The sequence below is a fragment of the Lagenorhynchus albirostris genome, chromosome 3 (assembly GCF_949774975.1).
Source record: "Lagenorhynchus albirostris chromosome 3, mLagAlb1.1, whole genome shotgun sequence".
In the NCBI taxonomy this organism is placed as follows: domain Eukaryota; kingdom Metazoa; phylum Chordata; class Mammalia; order Artiodactyla; family Delphinidae; genus Lagenorhynchus; species Lagenorhynchus albirostris.
In genome coordinates, this window is record NC_083097.1 from 167,045,610 (window position 1) to 167,064,935 (window position 19,326).

The following is a 19,326-nucleotide window of genomic DNA, read 5'->3' on the forward strand; positions in this document are numbered from 1 at the left end:
GCCTTACAATGCAGGGGACGTGGGTTCGATCCCTGGTCAGGGAACTAAGATCCCACATGCTGTGGAGCAACTAGGCCCATGTGCCACAACTACAGAGCCCACGTGCCCTGGAGCCTGTGCACCACAACTAGAGAAGAGAAAAGCCACAACTAGAGAGAAGCCCATGCGCCACAACAAAAGATCCCACATGCCTCAACGAAGGTCCCGCGTACTGCAACTAAGACCCGATGCAGCCAAAAATAAATAAAATAAATTAAAAAATAAATAATAAATCTTAAAAAAAAAAAAGAATCCAAACCAATGTAAAAAAAAATCCACATGGAAGAAGACATCCAAATATTAAATACAGATGGATGGGACCCTGCACTGTATGATCTGATCATCCTGACAGCCCCTAGGAGGTGGGGATTGTGATGGTCAATGCCTAGTTTACAGATGGGGACACTGAAGCATGGAGAGGCCAGGCGGCATGCCCTTGTCCACTTTCCCGCTCCCCCACTTCATCCCCCTGTCCTGGCCCAGGTCGGGGCTTTGTTCTCCCCTCCCCAGCTTGGACACCTCCTTCCTGACACCCAGCCAATCCCCAACAACTTGTCTGAGCTACATGGCCCGAAATAGCTTTGGGTGTCAGTCGCTGGCAGGCTGCCCTGGGCCACATGCCCACAATCCTCCAAAAAATCTCTTCCCGGTGGGTGGGAGACACCTGGGCTGCAGGGCTCAGCATCCGACCACCTGCTGCCCCCGCCTGTGCCACAGTGTCCCCATTTGTCCCCTGGGAGAGTGAAGCCTCTCACCCCTGGCTTCCCATCCAGCGAGGTTGGTGGTGAAACCAGGTCCCCCCACTGCTTGAGAAGCCACCATTCATGAAGCCTCCTTGGGGGATAAGCACGACCCCCTCCACATTCCAGTTTAAATATATGTGCATTTCGACGAGTGGTTTAGCACTGGAATTCCAGAGCCAACTGGCCTGGGTTCAAATCCTGGCTCCAGCATGCGCATGCTGTGTAACCTTAGGCAGACCACTTAACCTCTCTGTAGCAACTGGCCCCATCTGCAAAAGGCAATCTAGGGGCTTCCCTGGTGGCGCAGTGGTTGAGAGATCGCCTGCCGATGCAGGGGACGCGGGTTCGTGCCCCGGTCCGGGAGGATCCCACGTGCCGCGGAGCGGCTGGGCCCGTGAGCCACGGCAGCTGAGCCTGCGTGTCCGGAACCTGTGCTCCGCAACGGGAGAGGCCACAACAGTGAGAGGCCCGCGTACCGCAAAAAAAAAAAAAAAAAAAAAAAGGCAATCTACAAAATGCCTCTGGATTAAATACATAAAATGAATGCATGGAAAGCTTAGGGCAATGCTTGGCATACAGTAGGTGCTCAATGCGTTGCTGAAGGCACTGGGGCCAGGCGCTGAGCTTCAAGCTCCAGGCATCCCAGTCCCGCAGTCATATGAGGGGGGACCCGTTTTAAACATGAGAAGCCAAGGTTGCAAGATAAGCCTGAGGTCGTGCCTCGCACCGCTGGCTCAGCGGGCGTTTGAACCTGGGGCTCAGCCTCCAGAGCCCGCGCTGACCCCCCTCACCCTCGAAGGCCCAGGGACGGGCAGAGGTGTCCCCGGGTCACACAGCGGCGGTGCGGGAGGGCAGGCAGGGCCCCTCCCGGCGGTGGCAGCGCCGGCGTCCTGGGCCGCGGCTGGGGGCGGGCAGCGCAGTCCGGGATCTGGGACCGAGCTCCCCGCTGCGGCGCTGTGCGTTTCCATGGCAGCCAGGCTGGAGCCGGCCAGAGCGATTAGGCGTCCAGAGGAGCGGCTGCTAAAAATAGCCCGCGCAGCACCGGGTTCATTAGCCGCTGGGCTTTTGGCTGCCAGGTACCCCCTCCCGGCTCTCCTTCCTGCTCGAGTCCGGGCGTAGCGAGGCTGCTGGGGGATGTGGTGGGGGAGGGGCGGCCGGTCCTGCAACCCCTCCGGCCTGGACCGGCCACCGGGCTTGGCCCCTCCTGGCCCTCCTCCCTGGGACCTTCGTCAACGGCAAATCTGATTTCACTCCTCCCCCGCTCTAAATCCTTCCTTGGCTCCCCATTGCCCTTGGCCTGAAGTCCCCAGCCTTTCACCCCCATTGCCTCCCTGACTTTATCTTCCCCTGCTCTGGCTGCTCCCAGGGACTCAAACCCAGCACACCCCGACTCTGAGCCTTTGTTTCTGCTGTTTCCTTCATGTGGGTCACCCTGCCTTCCCCTGTTCATCTTTCAGATCTCAGCTTACACATCACCTCCTCCAGAAAGCCTGAGGCTCCAGCCCAGCTCAGGAGCCTCTTCTGAGCTCCTCCATCACAGCTCTGACACTAACCTCTGAGTGCTGAGAGGGAGAGGATGAGCATGTTTTGGTCCCGGTATCTGAAATAGGACCTGGCACACAGCAGTTGCCCGGTAAGTGTTTGTGGAATAAATGGGGGAATGAGATTAGCCAGCTCTGATAGAGGCGTTTCCTGGGTGAACAACTCAGTGGGTTCCCACTGTCCTCTCTTCCCAGGCCAGAAGGTCAGTGGTCCATCCTCTCTCACTCTTCTGTTTCCTTTGGACAGGATATGCAGGCTGTGTGACCCAGCCAGGTCACTCACACTCTCTGGTCTCCTTTTTCTTTCTTTCTTTCTTTTTTTTTTTTTGCGGTACGCAGGCCTCTCACTGCTGTGGCCTCTCCCGCTGCGGAGCACAGGCTCCGGACGCACAGGCTCAGCGGCCATGGCTCACGGGCCCAGCCGCTCCGCGTCATGTGGGATCTTCCCGGACCAGGGCACGAGCCCATGTCCCCTGCATCGGCAGGCGGACTCCCAGCCACTGAACCACCAGGGAAGCCCCTGGTCTCCTTTTGCCTTACAAAATTGCCATACACATGGGACTTAGAGGTCAAAAGCTCTGGTGGCGTTGCCATAATTTGGAAGAGAGAGGGAGATAGAAGGGGAGGAGGATGTGGGGGAAGATAGACATCCATGAAAATATCTTGGAATAAAACTAAGTCTATTGGAGAGCCAGTGGGCAGCCTCAGATGGGCAGGATTTCCAGAGCCAAGAAAGACAGTTTTCAGGCTGGCCACAAGGTGGCTCATTTGTTATGACACAGCTTGGTTATAGCAAGAGCAGTGAGGCCAAGAGCAGAGTCAGAGGGAAATGGGGAGGAGGAGGGGGAGTGAAGGGCAATTTGCAGCAGAGGAGTGTTAGCAGAGAAGAGAGGAAGTCTGGGGAATGCAATGTGGGTAGTGACAGTGCTCAAAACTTGTGATTATTTGAGATCTATGGAACCATGACTATGACTTAAAAGAGGAAGCCATGGCTTATATGATGCCTGTCTGCACAGTCTGGACATCAGCCCAGGTTGCAGTGGTGGCTCCACAATCACTAGGGATCCAGGCTTCTATTGGTGTTCTACCTCCTCAGCCAAACTTCCATCTTTTGGAACGTAATGGCTGCTCTAGCCCCTGCCATCACAGCCACCTTCCAGATGAGGGCAGAGGGGGAAGGGGAGAAGGGGTAGAGGAGGGCCTATCCTTGTCTTCTGAGGTTACAACCTGGAAGTTACATGCATCATTTATGCTCACATCCTATTGTCCATCACATAATCAGATGGTCACATTGAGCTTCAAGGGCAGCTGGGAAATGTAGTCTTTACCTGGGCAGGTTCTATTTCTTTTTATTTATTTATTTATTTATTTTATTTTGGGGGTAGGAGTTTATTAATTAATTTATTTATTTTTGCTGTGTTGGGTCTTCGTTTCTGTGCGAGGGCTTTCTCTACTTGTGGCAAGTGGGGGCCACTCTTCATCATGGTGCACGGGCCTCTCACTATCACGGCCTCTCTTGTTGTGGAGCACAGGCTCCAGATGCGCAGGATCAGTAGTTGTGGCTCACGGGCCTAGTTGCTCCGCGGCATGTGGGATCCTCCCAGACCAGGGCTTGAACCCGTGTCCCCTGCATTAGCAGGCAGATTGTCAACCACTGTGCCACCAGGGAAGCCCTAGGTTCTATTTCTAAAGGAGAAAATAGAGCATGAAATTTGGGGACCAGCCCGTAACCTCTTCCACCAAATGGGTTGGGAAGAAGGAGTGAACATTTGTCACTGTTGAGGCAACCCTAGCAGGGAGATGCCCTTTGGACAAGGAGACCTTCAGGTCTCCGGCCCCTTTCCCTCCCTGCCCTCACCTCCTCCCTCTGTCCCCCTCACTTACTGTGCTCCAGACACACAGATATCGCTGTTCCTCCAACACGCCAGCCAGGCACAATCCTGCCCCAGGGCCTTTGCACGTGCTGTTCCCTCTGCTTGGAATGCTCTTCCCCCAGGTCTCTCCCTCCCTCACCCCCATTCAGATTTCTGCTTAAATCTCACCTTCTCAGAGGCTTTCCTTGAACATCTTGTTTAAAATTGCAACCTGCCCTCCCTCCTCAATTGTTGTTCCTTCCCAATGCCTTCCCTGCCCTAATTTCCTTTCTAGCACTTAGCACTCTGTAAAGCCCTATAGACTTTACTGATTTATTTGCTCATTGCCTGTCTCCCTCATTAGGCTTTGAGCTCAACCAGGGCAGAGATTTCTGCCTGTTTCGCTTGCAGCTGCATTCCTGGTGCCTAGGACAGTGCCTGGTGCTCATTCAGGGCTCAGGAAATATTTTGAATGACTACATCGAATAAATAAAGCAGGCACAATGATTCCCTCTTTTAGAGCTCTGGAAACTGAGGTCTCGAGGAGGAAAGGTGATTCACCCAAGGTCACAAGCTAGTGGGTGGCAAAATACGGTTGTGTCACCTGCCGAGTTTCCGTTTCCTCTCTATCTGACTGACCCTCTTTCTCCAACTTTCCCTTCCACCCGGAGAGTTATCTATAAATTTCAGTTCTGCTTATGTTTCCTGCAGCACATGATTGCTGCTTGCAGCCAGGAGCCCAGGATGACCAGAGGGGCGCCCCCATCATTCCAGGCACAGTGCCCGGTCCATTAGCAGCTGTGCCACATTTAATTGCCCACACAAGTACAAAAATATTTGCAAATTAAAAATCACACATAAAATTCTCTCAGCCCCAATTTTAGAGGTGTGGAAAGACTGAGGCACAGGTCGGGGGAAGGGATGGTCCTCGTCACACAGCCAAGAGGCAGCAGAGGAGGGGTCCACCCTCTCTCTTCCTTTCCACTGTGAGATGAGGCTCACTGCCACCTGGGACAGTGCAAAGCTGGTCTTGGGATTGAATCCTGCCTTGCGCAGCCTTGGACCTCAGTTTTCTCTACTGGGACATGGGATCCTCATAACTATCGTGGCTACATCCCACTGTGCCCAGAGCCTGACATACAGAATGTGCTCCCACGAGGCAGGAAGTCGAGGGCATCAGTTAGCCGCTCCAGGCTGCAGGCCACCCACCCCAGACCCCTTCCACCTTCCCCGCCTCGCTCCCTATTCCCTTGGCCGCCCCGTGCCAGGTTTCTGTTTAGTTTAATAATCTCCTGAAAGTTTAATTGTTGTTTTATTCATCCATGACCTTTCTCTCTCATCTGGAGACATATTATTGCTAATCTACAAATTTCAAGAACCAGATTTATTTGCAAAACCAATTACCTGCCTATGCAAATGACCTCGTTCGGCGCCTGCCTCCGTGGCCAGCTGGCTGGTCCGGGGAGAGGAAGAGCCGCTGTCCGCCCCGTTAGAGCCGCTGCTCAAACACTAGGATGGAAACTTATCTATAATTCCTCTGAGCAGGGCGACCCTCTCGGCCCCGGAGTTAATTAGAATCTCAGTAATGGAGGGAGGCTCTGACCCCACATCTCTCAGCTCTGACCTCCTAAAGTGGCCTCTTGAAGTGGACGGAGCCTCTAATTGCCTTCCCATCTGGCCCTTCCAATGGGAATGATGCCTGTTCATTCATTCATTCATTCACAATCTCACATTGAGTGTCTGGGACTGTTCTAGGCTCTGGAAGCAGAGCAGGGAACAGGGAGCCCAGAAGGAAAGAAGTCCCCATCTTTATAAAGCTAACAGTTGGAGAGAGAGAAAACAGGCAAGATAAATATAAAAAATGTATAGCATGGCACACGGTATGGATCACAATGGAGGAGAGGCAAACAGTGCCAGGGATGGGTGATCAGGGGTCATGGGTCCCATTCCCTCTCCCTCCCTTCACTCCAGCCACAAAAACAGAGCTGATTCTTAAAATGCCAAACCTGGTCCTGCCTCAGGGCCCTTGCACTTGCTATTCCTGCTGTCTGGAATGCTTTTGCCAAAACTCTTGGCCAGACTCACACTTCCCCATACAGTCTCAGCTCACATGTCACCTCCTCAGGGAAGCCTTCCCTGCCTACTCCAGAGATAAGGCATCTCCCCGCGACCATTTCTGTCCCCTTTCCCTGCTTTAGAATTCTTACTGCTTCCTGAAATTGGATTAGTCATTGGTGTGTTACTCTCTGTCTTAGTCTCCTTTTTTTTTTGGCTGCGCTGCATGGCAAAAAAATTCCCCGACCAGGGATCAAACCTGTGCCCCCTGCAGTGGAAGTGCGAGTCTTAACCACTGGACCGCCAGGGAAGTCGAAGTCTTACTTTAGTTTGATATCAGCACCTTGAGGACAGAGGAACCGTGTCTGTTTTGTTCACAGCTGTATTCTCAGCACCCAGAACAGTGTTTGGGTACTCAATATATATTTTTTGAATGAATGAATGAATGAATGATGCAGGAGCAAGGAGGCCATGCTAATCATGGTGTAGAGGACACAATAACTTCTTGCTGGGGTCATCTTGACCTCAGCACTTTCCCATAGCCTGGTGCAGTGGCTGAAATGTACCCATTTCACAGATGAGACCGTGGAGGCTGCTAGATTAGGTGTGTGGCTTGGCCAGTGAGGGCTGGTGGGGCTGGGATGAGAAAGCAGCTATTGAAGGTCTCCCTCAGCGATCCTCAGGGCCTCTGTGACTGTCCAACGCTAGGAAGGGACATGGCAGTTATTGGTGGAGCCTGGGCGGAAGGTGGGACTCCACGATCCCTGGACCTTAAGTTCTCAATCTGGGCAAAGTGGCTTTGGGATTCCACCACCCCTGGCTTCTCTCTCACCTCTCTGGCTGTGCCTTCTCATCTCCTTTGCCTTCCTGTCCCCTATTTTTTTTTAAATTTATTTTTGGCTGCGTTGGGTCTTCGTTGCGCACAGGCTTTCTCTAGGGGACAAGGAAGCCCCTTTTCCCCTATTTTTATCTTTATTTTTTAAAAAAATGTTTTAGCTGCACTGCTCAGCATGTGAGATCTTAGTTCCCCAACCAGGGATGGAAGCAGCACCCCTTGCAGTGGAAGCGTGGAGTCTTAACCACTGGGCCGCCAGGGAAGTCCCATTTATGTCCCCTATTTTTTTTTTAATAAGTTTCTTTCTTTAAAAAAAAAATTATTTATTTATTTTTGGCTGTGTTGGATCTGGTTGCGCACAGGCTTTCTCTAGTTGCAGCAAGTGGGGGGCTACTCTTCGTTGCAGTACGCGGGCTTCTCATTGCGGTGGCTTCTCTTGTTGCAGAGCCCAGGTTCTAGGCACGCGGGCTTCAGTAGTTGTGGCTCGCAGGTTCTAGAGCGTAGGCTCAGTAGTTGTGGCACACCTGCTTAGTTGCTCCATGGCATGTGGGATCTTCCCGGACCAAGGCTCAAACCTATGTCCCCTGCATTGGCAGGCGGATTCTTAACCACTGTGCCACCAGGGAAGTCCCTCCTCACCCCTACTTTTTTTCAAAATAATTAATTTATTTTTGGCTGCGTTGGGTCTTCGTTGCCGCGTGCGGGCTTTCTCTAGTTGCAGCGAGCAGTGGCTACTCTTCATTGCGGTGCACGGGCTTCTCATTGCGATGGCTTCTCTTGTTGCTGAGCACAGGCTCTAGGCGCACGGGCTTCAGTAGTTGTGGCACTTGGGCTCAGTAGTTGTGGCTCACGGGCTCTAGAGCGCAGGCTCAGTAGTTGTGGCGCACCTGCTTCGTTGCTCCATGGCATGTGAGATCTTCCCGGCAGGGCTCAAACCCCTGTCCCCTGCATTGGCAGGCGGATTTTTAACCACTGCGCCACCAGGGAAGTCCCTCCTGTCCCCTATTTTGAGTCCTGCCCATCTGCACTGGACAAGCCCCAAGAGCCCTTTCTCTGCGGTCAGCAACTTCCCTCCGACCTACTTCTCATCCAGTGTCCCTACTTCCTGTCCAGGGTCAACTTCACATGCCCTGTCCTTGAACCAGACACTGGACATCGGCCTCTCCATTGCTTACGCTGTTCCCTCTGCCTGTCACATTCTTCCCCCTGGAAGCCTTTCCGTGGCCTCCCAACCTAAGTAGTCTCATCCCCAGCCCCACACCCCTATCCTATATCCCAGGGCAGCCTGGGCATGGCTTCAGGAACTGTCACCATTTCTGTGATGGAGTGGTTTGTTCAACTGTCTGTTAACATTTCTCTTCCCAGCTAGACGCTAATCTCCCCAGTTGAGCAGGGGCCTTGGCTGTCATTTTTATCCCGGTGTCTCCAGGACCCAGCGCAGAAAGGAGAGCTCTGCAGGAGCTTAATAAGTGCTTGTTGAATGGTTGACCTGTGGGTTGGGTGTTGGGTGGGGGAATGGATGGCTGCATGGGTGGGTGGGTGAGTGGGGCATTTAGGTTGGGGGATGGGAGGATGGCTGGCTGGGTGGGTGGGTGGATAGAAGGATAGGTGCGTGGGTGGGGATGAGAAAATCTGTGGATGAATGAATGAATGGTAATGAACCTGGCTGCCCCTGGCAGTGGACCTGGGTGAAACCCCCCATCCCAGCCCTGCCAAGTGGCTCTGAGGATTCAGCAGACTGTGTGTTGAGGGGGTACCTAGACACAGACCTCTAGCTCTTTCTGCAGGGCTCAGATTGTCTGGGGGGGCCAGTGGTTTTGGGGGGGACCAGACTTGCTCGTGAGATTTCATGGCCCCTCTGCAGCCCACACGGCTGCACTCCCACTGCCCAGAGCTAAGCTCGTCCGCCACAGCCCTGCCCCAGCTTCCCCGCTTCACCCCCTCACACTTGATTCAATCCTGGCCACCCACCGGTTCAATTATTCTGCTGCTGGGGCGGCTGGCAATTTTCTTTCGGGGCTGAGAAGCTGCTTCGGTATCTGTGTATCTGGGTGATTTTGAGCAGCGTGGGGACCCAGAGACGGAAACACAGAGACAAAAAAGAGAAAAGGAGAGAGATAAATAGAGACAGACAAATTCTGTGTGTGTGTGAGAGAGAGAGTCAGTCTGGACCAACCTCACCCCCAGGGCTTTAGGGGAAGGCTTTCCAAGGATTCAAAACAGTGACCATCCTGCAAAGATTCCAGAATTTCTGCTCATGACCTCATGTCACTCCCCCAACCCTCACAACACACACACTCACACACACACACACACACACACACACACACACACACACACACACTCTCTCTCTCTCTCTCTCTCTCTCTCTCTCTCTCTCTCTCTCTCTCTCTCTCTCTAGGGCACAAAACTCAGCCCAGATTTTGCAGAGGACCTTGCTAATGACCAGAACAGCTCAGAGATGAAGTGGGAGCCTTGGGACGTAGTGAGCTCCTCATCCAGAGAGGAGTCCAGGCAGAGGCTGTGGGCTAGAAGTTCCTTTCAGAGCCCAGATGTGCTCCAGTTGCCCATTTATTCTTTATTGGGTCCTTTCATTTTTTTCTGAGCATTTGCTAGGTGCCGGGGGCTGGGCTGGAGGGAGCCGGGGGACAGAGGGAGGAGGTGAGGGCAGGTCGTGCAGGGCCTTGTGGCCCACGGGGAGGACTTGGGCTTTAACCCGAGGGAGGTGGGAGCCCTGGAGGGCTGTGGGCAGAGGGGGGATAGGACCTGCCTCAGGTTTGGGTGGCTATGACGGAGTATGTTGCCTCTGCCTGGCTGTGTGACCTTGGACGGGTTCCCCCTTCTCTGTCTTCTTGAGCCCCTTCCTCTGCACGAAGGTGATGGATGGGGCCGTTTTCAAGCACCTTCCTGGCCCCAACACCTTGGCCCCATCTTCCGAGTGGGCTCAGCCTTCCTTGACGACTCCAGCGCCCTGTATCACGGGTAATTATCTGTAAGCGCCAACCCTCCCGAGGGCTTCGCAGACAATAATGAAATCACCTAATCTTGTGATCGGAGACTTACCAGGGATGTCCTCACCAGCCAGCACCTCTCCCCAGGGAGGGATTCCCACGGCTCCCACAAGGAAAAAACAACTTCCTTCTCATTTGGCCTCCCCGCCGCCCCCCTAGAAGCTTAAGCAAACTCAACCACTCCCTGGAGAGGGATTGCGTGGGACTGTCTTATGCATTCGGGTTCCGTTGGAGTTTCTTATGTTCTGGCCACGCGTCCTCCTTACTGTGTGGTTCTGGGCAACTCCCCACCCTCTCTGGGTCTCAGTTTCTCTAAACTGGCTCCTGATACTTCTAAGCCTACCGTGAGGGGCTGCAGGGTGACAGACACAGGATGGGGTCCCAAAGGTTTTGAGAGACAAAACCTTTACCTCTGCCCCCCACCCTGATTTTTCAATTGTGGCCAGACATCCCTGACATAAAATTTACCATCTGAACCATGGTTAAGTGCGCAGCTGAGTGGCTTTACGTAATTCACATTGCTGTGCAGTCACCACCACCATCCATCCACCGAAATGTGTTTTTGTTTTGATCACCCCAAACAGAAACTCTGTATCCATTACTCTTGCTTTTTAATCTTAAAGTATCTTGGCGATCCTTCCACGGGAGTCCTCATTCTTTTGTACAGTTGCGTAGGACTTCGTGGTGTGGAAGGATCATCGTTCCATCCTTTATTTACTTCTTTCACTTTTTCTAAGGTTTATACATGGGTCAAATTCTAGAGTTTCTGCCCTTGATCATCGAGCTATTCAGCTGGGAACTCTTGCTTTTGGGGGTGATATTAACTATATTTAGCTACAGGTATGGCTGTGGCATTGACCAATGAGAATGGACTTGCTGGGGCCAGGTCTCAGCAGTGCTGTCAGTGGCCAGATCTTGGAGGAGGTCCAGGGGTCTTAGGGATGGGTCAGGGGAGTGATCAGGAGATATCACCTATTTACCGAGTGTTTCTGGACAGTGACAAGTTCAAGGTCACAGCCAAGTTTGGAACACTGCTTGTGTTGTTCCCGGTCTACCAGTGCTGGGGTCTGAGGCTTCCCGCAGCCAGTTCTGTCATCCTCCACCTCGCATGGATTCTTCTTCTCCTTCTCTTTCTTCTTTAACGTAATAGACTTTATTTTTTTGGCTGCACCACATGGCATGCAGAATCTCAGTTCCCTGACCAGGGATTGAACCCGTGTCCCCTGCAGTGGAAACACGGAGTCTCGACTACTGGACCCCCAGGAAGTCCCTCTTCCTTCGTCTTGAGAGGGTCTGGGGTGTTGGAAAGAAAAGACCAACAGATCCTTAGGGAATCTCTGTAGCAAGCGCCCCGGACTAGGATGGCAGGGAGGGGTCCCATTTAGGGCAGCCAAAGGGTCCTGAGAGCCCCTGACCAGCCCCTGGTCCAGACTGCAAGCCTGGAAGAGCGTCCCCTCCCTCCTGAGCCTCCCTGGGAAGGTGGACGGAAAAGGAGCGTATGGTGATGCCTGGTGAAGTGGAACTTCACATGTTTTAATCAGGAGAAGCTGCCAGCCACATTTCCTTTGTAGAGTTGAGACAGCTAAGCTCTGTGAAGTAGAACTTCTTTATTTAGGGAGAGTCAGTTGAATGGTTCCTCCTAGTTTTATTCGTATTTAAGTGGATGCCCATCGTCATGGGGGAATGGTGATGATGATGCTGTAGCAGATTGGATCTGTGAAACCAGCCCCCAATCTAATGGCTGAAAGCACTAAGTATTTATTTTGGTTCACGAGTCTGCAGATTAGCTAGGTGATTCTTCTAATCTCAACCAGGCTCATTCCTGCCTCTGCACTCAACTTGGGGTTGCAGGCAGCTCTGCAAATCTTGGCTGGGTTCCCTCGTTTGGGGGTCAGCTGGCCGTTGGATGGGACAACTGGGCTTTCTTCCATGGATTTCTTCCATGAAGAGCAGGGATGCTCTTCTGGCAGACCAGCCTGGGGTTATTTGCATGGCAGCTGGGCTCTAGGAGAGTGAGCAGAAGCCTGCAAGGCCTCTTGAACTTGGAAACAGACCCTGCTCCAGGTTCCAGTCAAACCTGGAGATGACTGTGGCCTCAGCTGACATCTTGCAGGGAAGGAACCCTGGAGTACAGGGCCAGCTAAGCTGTGCCTGGACTCTTGACCCTCAGAAACTGTGAAATAATAAAGGAGTGTTGGTTTACTCTGCTGCATCTGTGGCAACTTGTTATGCAGCAATAGCTGACTGATACATCTCTCCCCAAACTCCTTGGTGTGCAGAGTGGGCCAGTGGCAATGAGGTGGAGCTCTTTTTTTTTTTTTTCACTTTGGCCATGCAGCTTGGCTTGCGGTATTTTAGTTCCCCGAGCGGGGATCGAACCCAGGTGCACAGCAGTGAAAGCACCGAGTCCTAACCACTGGACCACCAGGGAGTTCCTGAGGTGGAATTCTTGGGAGCGATGGGATTGATGTTCCTTTTCCTTCCCTTCTGTGGTTCACTCTGATGGGTTGAGGTGGCCCCGAGGGAGATGTAAAGGCAGAAAAAGATACTCAGTGGTGTCCCAGTGGGGACTTAGTTATAACGGAAGTGGGAGGGGGGTTGGGGGAAGAAGCTGGTTGGTTCTAATACAGAGTGTGACGGGGGCTGGAAGTCCTGCTTCATTCATTTCCCCTGTCCTGGTGTGTCTGGTGTGTCATTTCCCCTGTCCAAGTGTCTAGCTTGGTGATTGAGGCCTGAACGGATTCATGAGTGTAAGCCATTCGGCTCTAACCTTGGGGACCCAAGTTGGGGTTCCACTGGGGACCGTGCAAGGATCTGTCTGGCTTAGGACACGCAAGGGAAAAACAGACAAGGCTGTGCAAGACCGTTGTTCCACAATGACACCTTACGGCAGTCACAGAAGTAACAGCGGGAATGGCCCCATGCATCCCGTCCCCTGCTCCTCTGTCTAATGTTTGAGAGAGTCCCTTTGGACTGATAAGGGGCTCGAGGGTCTTGGAAAATTTGAGGAAAATGTAAAGGTGCAGTCAGTGGGAACGTAGAGATTCATGGGAAGAATGAAGGAAAACTGGCTTCAGTTAGACCATTTTTGGCTTTTTAACGTCTTCTGCATCCTTTCTTCTTCTGGAACAGTGCCTTGGATTTTCCTGTGGGGGGGCCTCCCCTGTCTTGCTTTTGGTTCATGAAGTTCAGGCAGGGCTCCATGGAGGGAGGCTGCGACCCAGTGCAGCAGCCCCATGGATATCCTCTTGGGCTCACTTCATGCAAAGCCTACTTCCTGTGAACACCTGAAACCATTTCTCTGAAGGTATTTTTTAAGACTGTTGGAGCTCACTTAGCCACAGGCAGGCCAAGCCAGAAGACGGGAGAGTTATTGCAGCCCTCAGCCTTTACAGATGGGAAGTTGGTGGATAAATACTGCAGCTCCCTTTTGCTTCTGTTGAGAAAACTCCAAGGCATGCTCTACACAGTGTCCTAGAGGCCCCCAGTGGGTCACAGTGGCCTACACAGTAATCCCCCCATCCTTGCCTCAGGGTCTCTTTCTGGGGGAGCCCAATCAAAAAACACCCAGGGCTGGCCAATCAGGATTCTGAACCTCTGGCTTCAGTGATTGGCTCAGGGCCACCCACCATGACCCAAGTTAGCCCAATCAGAGTGAACTCCTGAACAATTAGCTGGATTTAGGGGGACAAATGATACTCTTTTCCTCAGGGGTTGCTGAGCTTATAGGAACCTGGTCTTCTTAGGAGCTCTCTGGTCGCCATGTGGGAAGCACCTCCGTGTGAATGGAACTAATAGGAAAGCAGATGATCTTGTCATGAGTTGAGCACCTGGATCAAACTGTGCCTGAAGCTATATATTTTGTTATATATTGGCTTTTTGCTTAAGCCAATCCAAATCAAGTGTTTGTTTGTTTTGTTTTGTCATTTTCAGACCAAAGAGCCCTAACTGTTGGAGACATGGGCAGTGTATGAGTTTTCTGGGGCCGCCATAACAAAGTACCACAGACTGGGGGACTTCAACAACAGAAATTTATTTTCTCACACTTCTGGAGGCTGGAGACAAGTCTGAGACAAGGTGTTGGTAGGATTGGTTTCTTCTCCTTGGCTTGCAGACGGCTGTCTTCTCCCTGTGTCCTTACATGCTCTCCCTCTGTGTGTGTCTGTGTCCTAATCTCTTCTTATAAGGACACCAGTCATATTGGTTTAGGGGCCGCCCTAATGACCTCATTTTAACTTAATTACCTGTTTAAAGACCCTGTCTCCAAATACAGTCACATTCTGAGGTCCTGGGGGCAACTGCAGAACTGCTTTGGCTGGAACCAGACTGCCTGGGTTCAAATCCCAGCCCTGGAACTTGCCTGTCCTGTGGCTCTGGGCAAGTTAGTAACCCTCTCTGTGCCTTGGTTTCCTCTTATGAGCACCCATGTGTTTATCTTCTTCCTCCACCTCAGGTGCCTGGATCACTGCCCAGTCCCAGGCACCCCAGTGGGGGGATGAGGGAAGCCTGATGGGCTCTGCTTTGGAGGTTAGGTCTTTAGACCCACCCTGACCTGCTGCTGGGCTCATCGCCCTAAAAATCTTAGCTGGACTGATGCTCTCACCATCCTGCTGGAGAACTTTCTATGGCTCCCTATTACCTGTAGCAAAGTCCCAACTCTTTCGTCCACCCACCAGATCTTCCCTCTCCCTTCTGCCAGTCCCTCCAAATTCTCCTCATATTTTAAGGCCCAAATCAAATGTTGCCCCTTCTAGGAAGCCTTCCCAGACTACCTTGAAATCTCCTCTGGCCTCACACAGGATTTATCTACTGTCAATATCCAAAGTGCTTGTCATAGTTAACATAACCCTCACGTCAGTCCTACAGTGTAGATTCTTTTTCTCAAACCCATTTTGCAGACAAGGAAACTGAGGCTAGCAAGATGAATTAGCTGGCCCAGCATTAGAGGAGGAGCTGAAGTGGGGACCTGGTCCGCGGACCTCATGACTTGTGCCCCTACCCTCTACTCTCTCTCCGACTGGTGAATCCTGCCTCTGAGCGTTTCCATGATGGGGGGCTGCCCTTCCTTCCCTGGGTGGTCTTGGAACGATGCCTCCCCCAGGATGCAGGAAGCTGGGCAGAGACCGGGAGAGGGAGAGACAGAGGGCGCCAGGGTGGTGGTAGGAGGGTGGCAGCCAGCGAGAGGGATGGGGGGAGATTGATCATCCCCAGAGCCATGGGCCTCCATGGCCACGTGGCTGGTGGCTTTCGCGGAGGCATGTCACGTTGCAGACTCAGCACTTGGCTTGCTTCCCCCCTGACTGCTGCTGCCCCAGCCTCTGCCAGGAAGAGAAAGGGCTTAGTGAGCCCCTGGTGCTGCCAGAAAACCCTAGCTGGGTCCTCTGTGGCCTCTGTTAGGCAATAGCTTTCTCCCCAGAGGTGGGGACGACAGTGGTCTGTAGCCAGGAGGACTTGGGCTTACGTTCTGGCTTTGCCACCCACTGGGTGACCTTGGAGTGCCCTTCAGTCTCCCTGTGCCTCTGTGCTCAGCTTTGTAACTCTCTTCTCTAGAGGGTCAGCGTGAACCCTGTAGGCTGGTGCAGGCATAGCCGGTACTCACCGAATGATAACCCTAATAATAGCAATGACAGACCACAGCTGTGGTTACAAACGGCCTCGTTGAAGGAGGCACGGGCTCTGCAATCACACACGCCTGGGTTCAAATTCCAGTTTTTGGAATTTAGGAGCCTTAAGGGGACCGTGGGCAAGCTGTTCAATCTCCGGGGGCCTCAGTGTTCTGATCTGGGCAATGGGTACCGTGGTGTTTTCTCCTTCGTGGAGGCTGTGAAGAGGATTGGGGAGGCCCAGGAGGGTGAAATTTGTAATTCCCACAACTCAGCAAATCCCTGTCGCATGGCAAAGAGGAATTAAGGTTGTCGATGGCATGAAGGTTGCTGGTCTTCCTTTAAGAGACTTTAAGAGAGAGAGGGTCCAGGTGGGCCCAATGTAAGCCTTAAATATGGAAGAGGGAGGCAGGAAGGGGAGAAACAGAGAGAGGCAGTGTGAGAAGGACTTGACCTGCCATTGCTGGCCGTGAAGGTGGCGTAAGGGGCCAGGAGTCAAGGAATGCAGGGAGCCTCTTGAAGCTGGAAAACGCAAGACGTGGGTTCTCCCTTCTAGCAGGAACCAGCCCTGGCGACACCTTGATTTTAGCCCAGTGAGACCCGCGTGGGACTTCTGACCTACAGAACTGTAAGATAATACATTTGTGTTCTTTTACTGTGTTTCATTAAGTTTGTGGTAACTGGATAAATTACAGCAGCCGGAGAAAACTAATACAGGTGGTCACTGGCATTGGCAGAGGTAGAGGGTCAGGGGTATGTCCATTGTTCCCTGCCTCCTAACATCCATCCTCCTGGCCTTCCTCACACAGGTTGCTAGATTCTGGGAGAGGTGGAATGGCACTCTGTTAAAGACTCCATTTCCCAGACTCCCTCGCAGCTAGCTAGCTAGGTGTGGCCATGTGACTGAGTCCTGGCCAATGAGACTTGGGGAGGGGCTTCTTGGAAGGCTCTGTATAGGAGACAGTGCACTGGAGAAAGCCTCCTTTGTCCTTCCACGCTTCTTCCTTCCTGCTGCTGGAACAAGGGTGTGATGGTTGGTGCTTTGGCAAGCATTTTGGACCATGAGGAGCAACATGGTAGATATCCTGAGGAAGACACAGGACTCTGTTCTTAAATAACTGAATCATCCTTGGATGAAGAAGTCATCCATTTATTTAACAAGCATTTAATGAGCACCCTCTGTGTGCCATGGGGAACGTGTGAACACAACAGATAAAAATTCCTGTCCTTGGGGAGCTGACATTTGGAGGAAGAGGGAGCAGAAAATATTCTCAGGAAATGATTAGTACTAGGGAGAAAAATAAAGGAGGGTATTAAAAGCGAGCACAGGGATTGATCAGTGAAGGCTCTTGGAAGAGGTACCTTTTGAGTAAAGATCTTAATGATTCATTGTATAAGATGAAAAATGGTTCCTATTGTTGGACTAAGTTAAGTTGGCTTTTCCTGTTACTTGCAGCCAAAAGCGTTGACACCACTGTTATTTCTTTGAGTTCTCGCCGTATCCGCGGGGTGGGAAAGTCCTATGATGATCCTGTTTTACAGATTAGGAGATTGAGGCTAGGAGGGGGAGGTGATACACCCAAGATCACATGGCAAATAAGAGGGAGAGCCAGGATTTGAACCCTGAGGTGGGGTGGGTAGCTGGGAGCCCTGGAAGGTCTGAAGCTGGGATTAATGAATTGACATCAGGTGGGAGTAGGAAGATGTATGAAAAGACATATCCAACCTCCACACCTTTGCTTCTGCAGTCTCCCCTGCCTGGGATGCCTTCTCTTTCCAATCCCAGCAGCAAGCACACCTCCTTCAGGAAGTCCCCCTGGCCCTCACTGTCCCCGTGGCCCCATCCTGCCCTGCAGCTGAGAGCTTAGAGGGTTTGGGGACAGTCTCAGGTCCCTTCCCCTTTCCCAGCTGCTGTGCCATCCCTCTGGAAAAAAATGATTACATTCCAGCCTGACCTTCTCCCTGTCGGTGGGGCCATCACCATGTCAGTCACACGACTCAGGGGGGAAAATTATTTTATCTTTAATGATACTTAAAACTGCTCAACAGGGCTGTCACGGAGACTGGGCACAGGCAGCTGCCGGCCCCTGAGCTCCGGATCCTGTATCCCTCCGGCTCCTGCTTTGCTCTCTCCTCCCCTTACAGAAACTGCTAGGACCTGTTGATTTGCAGACTTAATTCCCACCCTCTGGGTCCACCCCATCTCCAAATGGGGTGCACCCCTCTCTCTGTCACTGTCTTCTTTGTCTCTCTGCCTTGACTCTTTCTGTCTCTGACTCCCTCTATTGCTATCTCTCTCTTTGTCTCTCTGTCTCTCTCTGTCTCTTTCTGTCTTTATTAGTACATGGGGAGACCCAAGTTACCCCTCCTGTGTATTGGGTGCTCATCCAGTGTGGTCAACCACAAATCACTTTCTCCTTCCCAGCACCCTATGATGGAGACCCCATGATCACGCCCATTTTCCTGTGCTGGAGACTGACGCCCAGAGAGACCAAGCTCTTTTCAAGGTCACACAGCAATAACAAGGCAGACCTGCTACCAGGATAACCTATCACTGCCTAGAAAGAAAATCTGTTGTCCTTTCCCTCTGAAAGCAATGTGGGATCTCGGAAGCCTTGCAAGGCTCAGACCTCAGGGTTGGGTTTGAATCTTAAGTCAGCCACCACGTGATCTCGGGCAGACACTGAATATCCTCTTGCCTCAAAATCTCCTCATCATGTGAACGGGCCCATATTTTTTTCCTTTTTTTAAATTGAAGTATAGTTGATTTACAATGTTGTGTTAGTTTCTGGTGTACGAAAAAGTGATTTATTTATATATATATACTTTTTCATATTCTTTTCCATTATTGTTTATTACAAGATATCAAATATAGCTTGCTGTGCTATACAGTAGGACCTTGTTGTTTATCTACTTTATGTATGGTAGTGTGTATATGTTAATCCCATACTCCTAATTTATCCCTCCCCCCCCTTTCCCCTTTGGTAAACATAAGTTTGTTTTCTATGTCTGTGAGTCTATTTCTGTTTGGTAAATAAGTTCATTTATATCATTTTTTTAGATTCCACATCGAAGTGACATCATATGGTATTTGTCTCTCTCTGACTTACTTCACTCAGTCTGATAATCTCTAGGTCCATCCATGTTGCTGCAAATGGCATTATTTCATTCTTTTCTATGGCTGAGTAGTATTCCATGGTATACATGCACCCCATCTTCTTTATCCATTCATCTGTCGGTGGACGTTTAGGTTGTTTCCATGTCTTGGCTGTTGTGAACAGTGCTGCTATGGACACTGGGGTGCACGTATCTTTTCGACCCTGTGGGGGTCTTGAGAGTTGGGGTCTTGAATGTCACCATAGGTTTGTCAGATGAAATACAAAACTCCCAGTTAAACTGGAATTGCAGATGATACTTATACTAATACTTATACTAATTCTCTAGTATAAGTATATCCCAACTCCGGCATGGGATATACTTATGCTAAAATTCACTTGCTGTTGGTCTGAAACTCAGATTTCACTGGGCCTCTTGTCTTTTTACTGGCCAAATGTGGCAGTCTTAGCATAGGGTTCTGGAGGAAGAGAAGGTTCTGGACATTGTGGGGCAGATTCATTTACATACACAGTGCCAGGCTCTCATGGCC

General features: G+C 51.6%; 1 protein-coding gene across 3 annotated transcripts in view; it reads left to right on the forward strand.

Annotated features, from left to right (window-relative positions):
* TINCR (TINCR ubiquitin domain containing) overlaps positions 1-19,326 on the forward strand; it is a 52,586-nt gene that overhangs the window by 14,898 nt on the left and 18,362 nt on the right. The window contains exon 3 of one of the 3 annotated variants that reach the window (XM_060145504.1): positions 2,240-2,415. The exons of 1 other annotated variant lie outside the window; for it this stretch is intronic. The gene's annotated coding sequence lies outside the window, so the exon portion shown is untranslated. Of the gene's footprint in view, positions 1-2,239; positions 2,416-16,239; positions 16,309-19,326 lie in introns of all 3 variants that reach the window. One more of the 3 variants, XM_060145506.1, reaches the window with a different exon arrangement.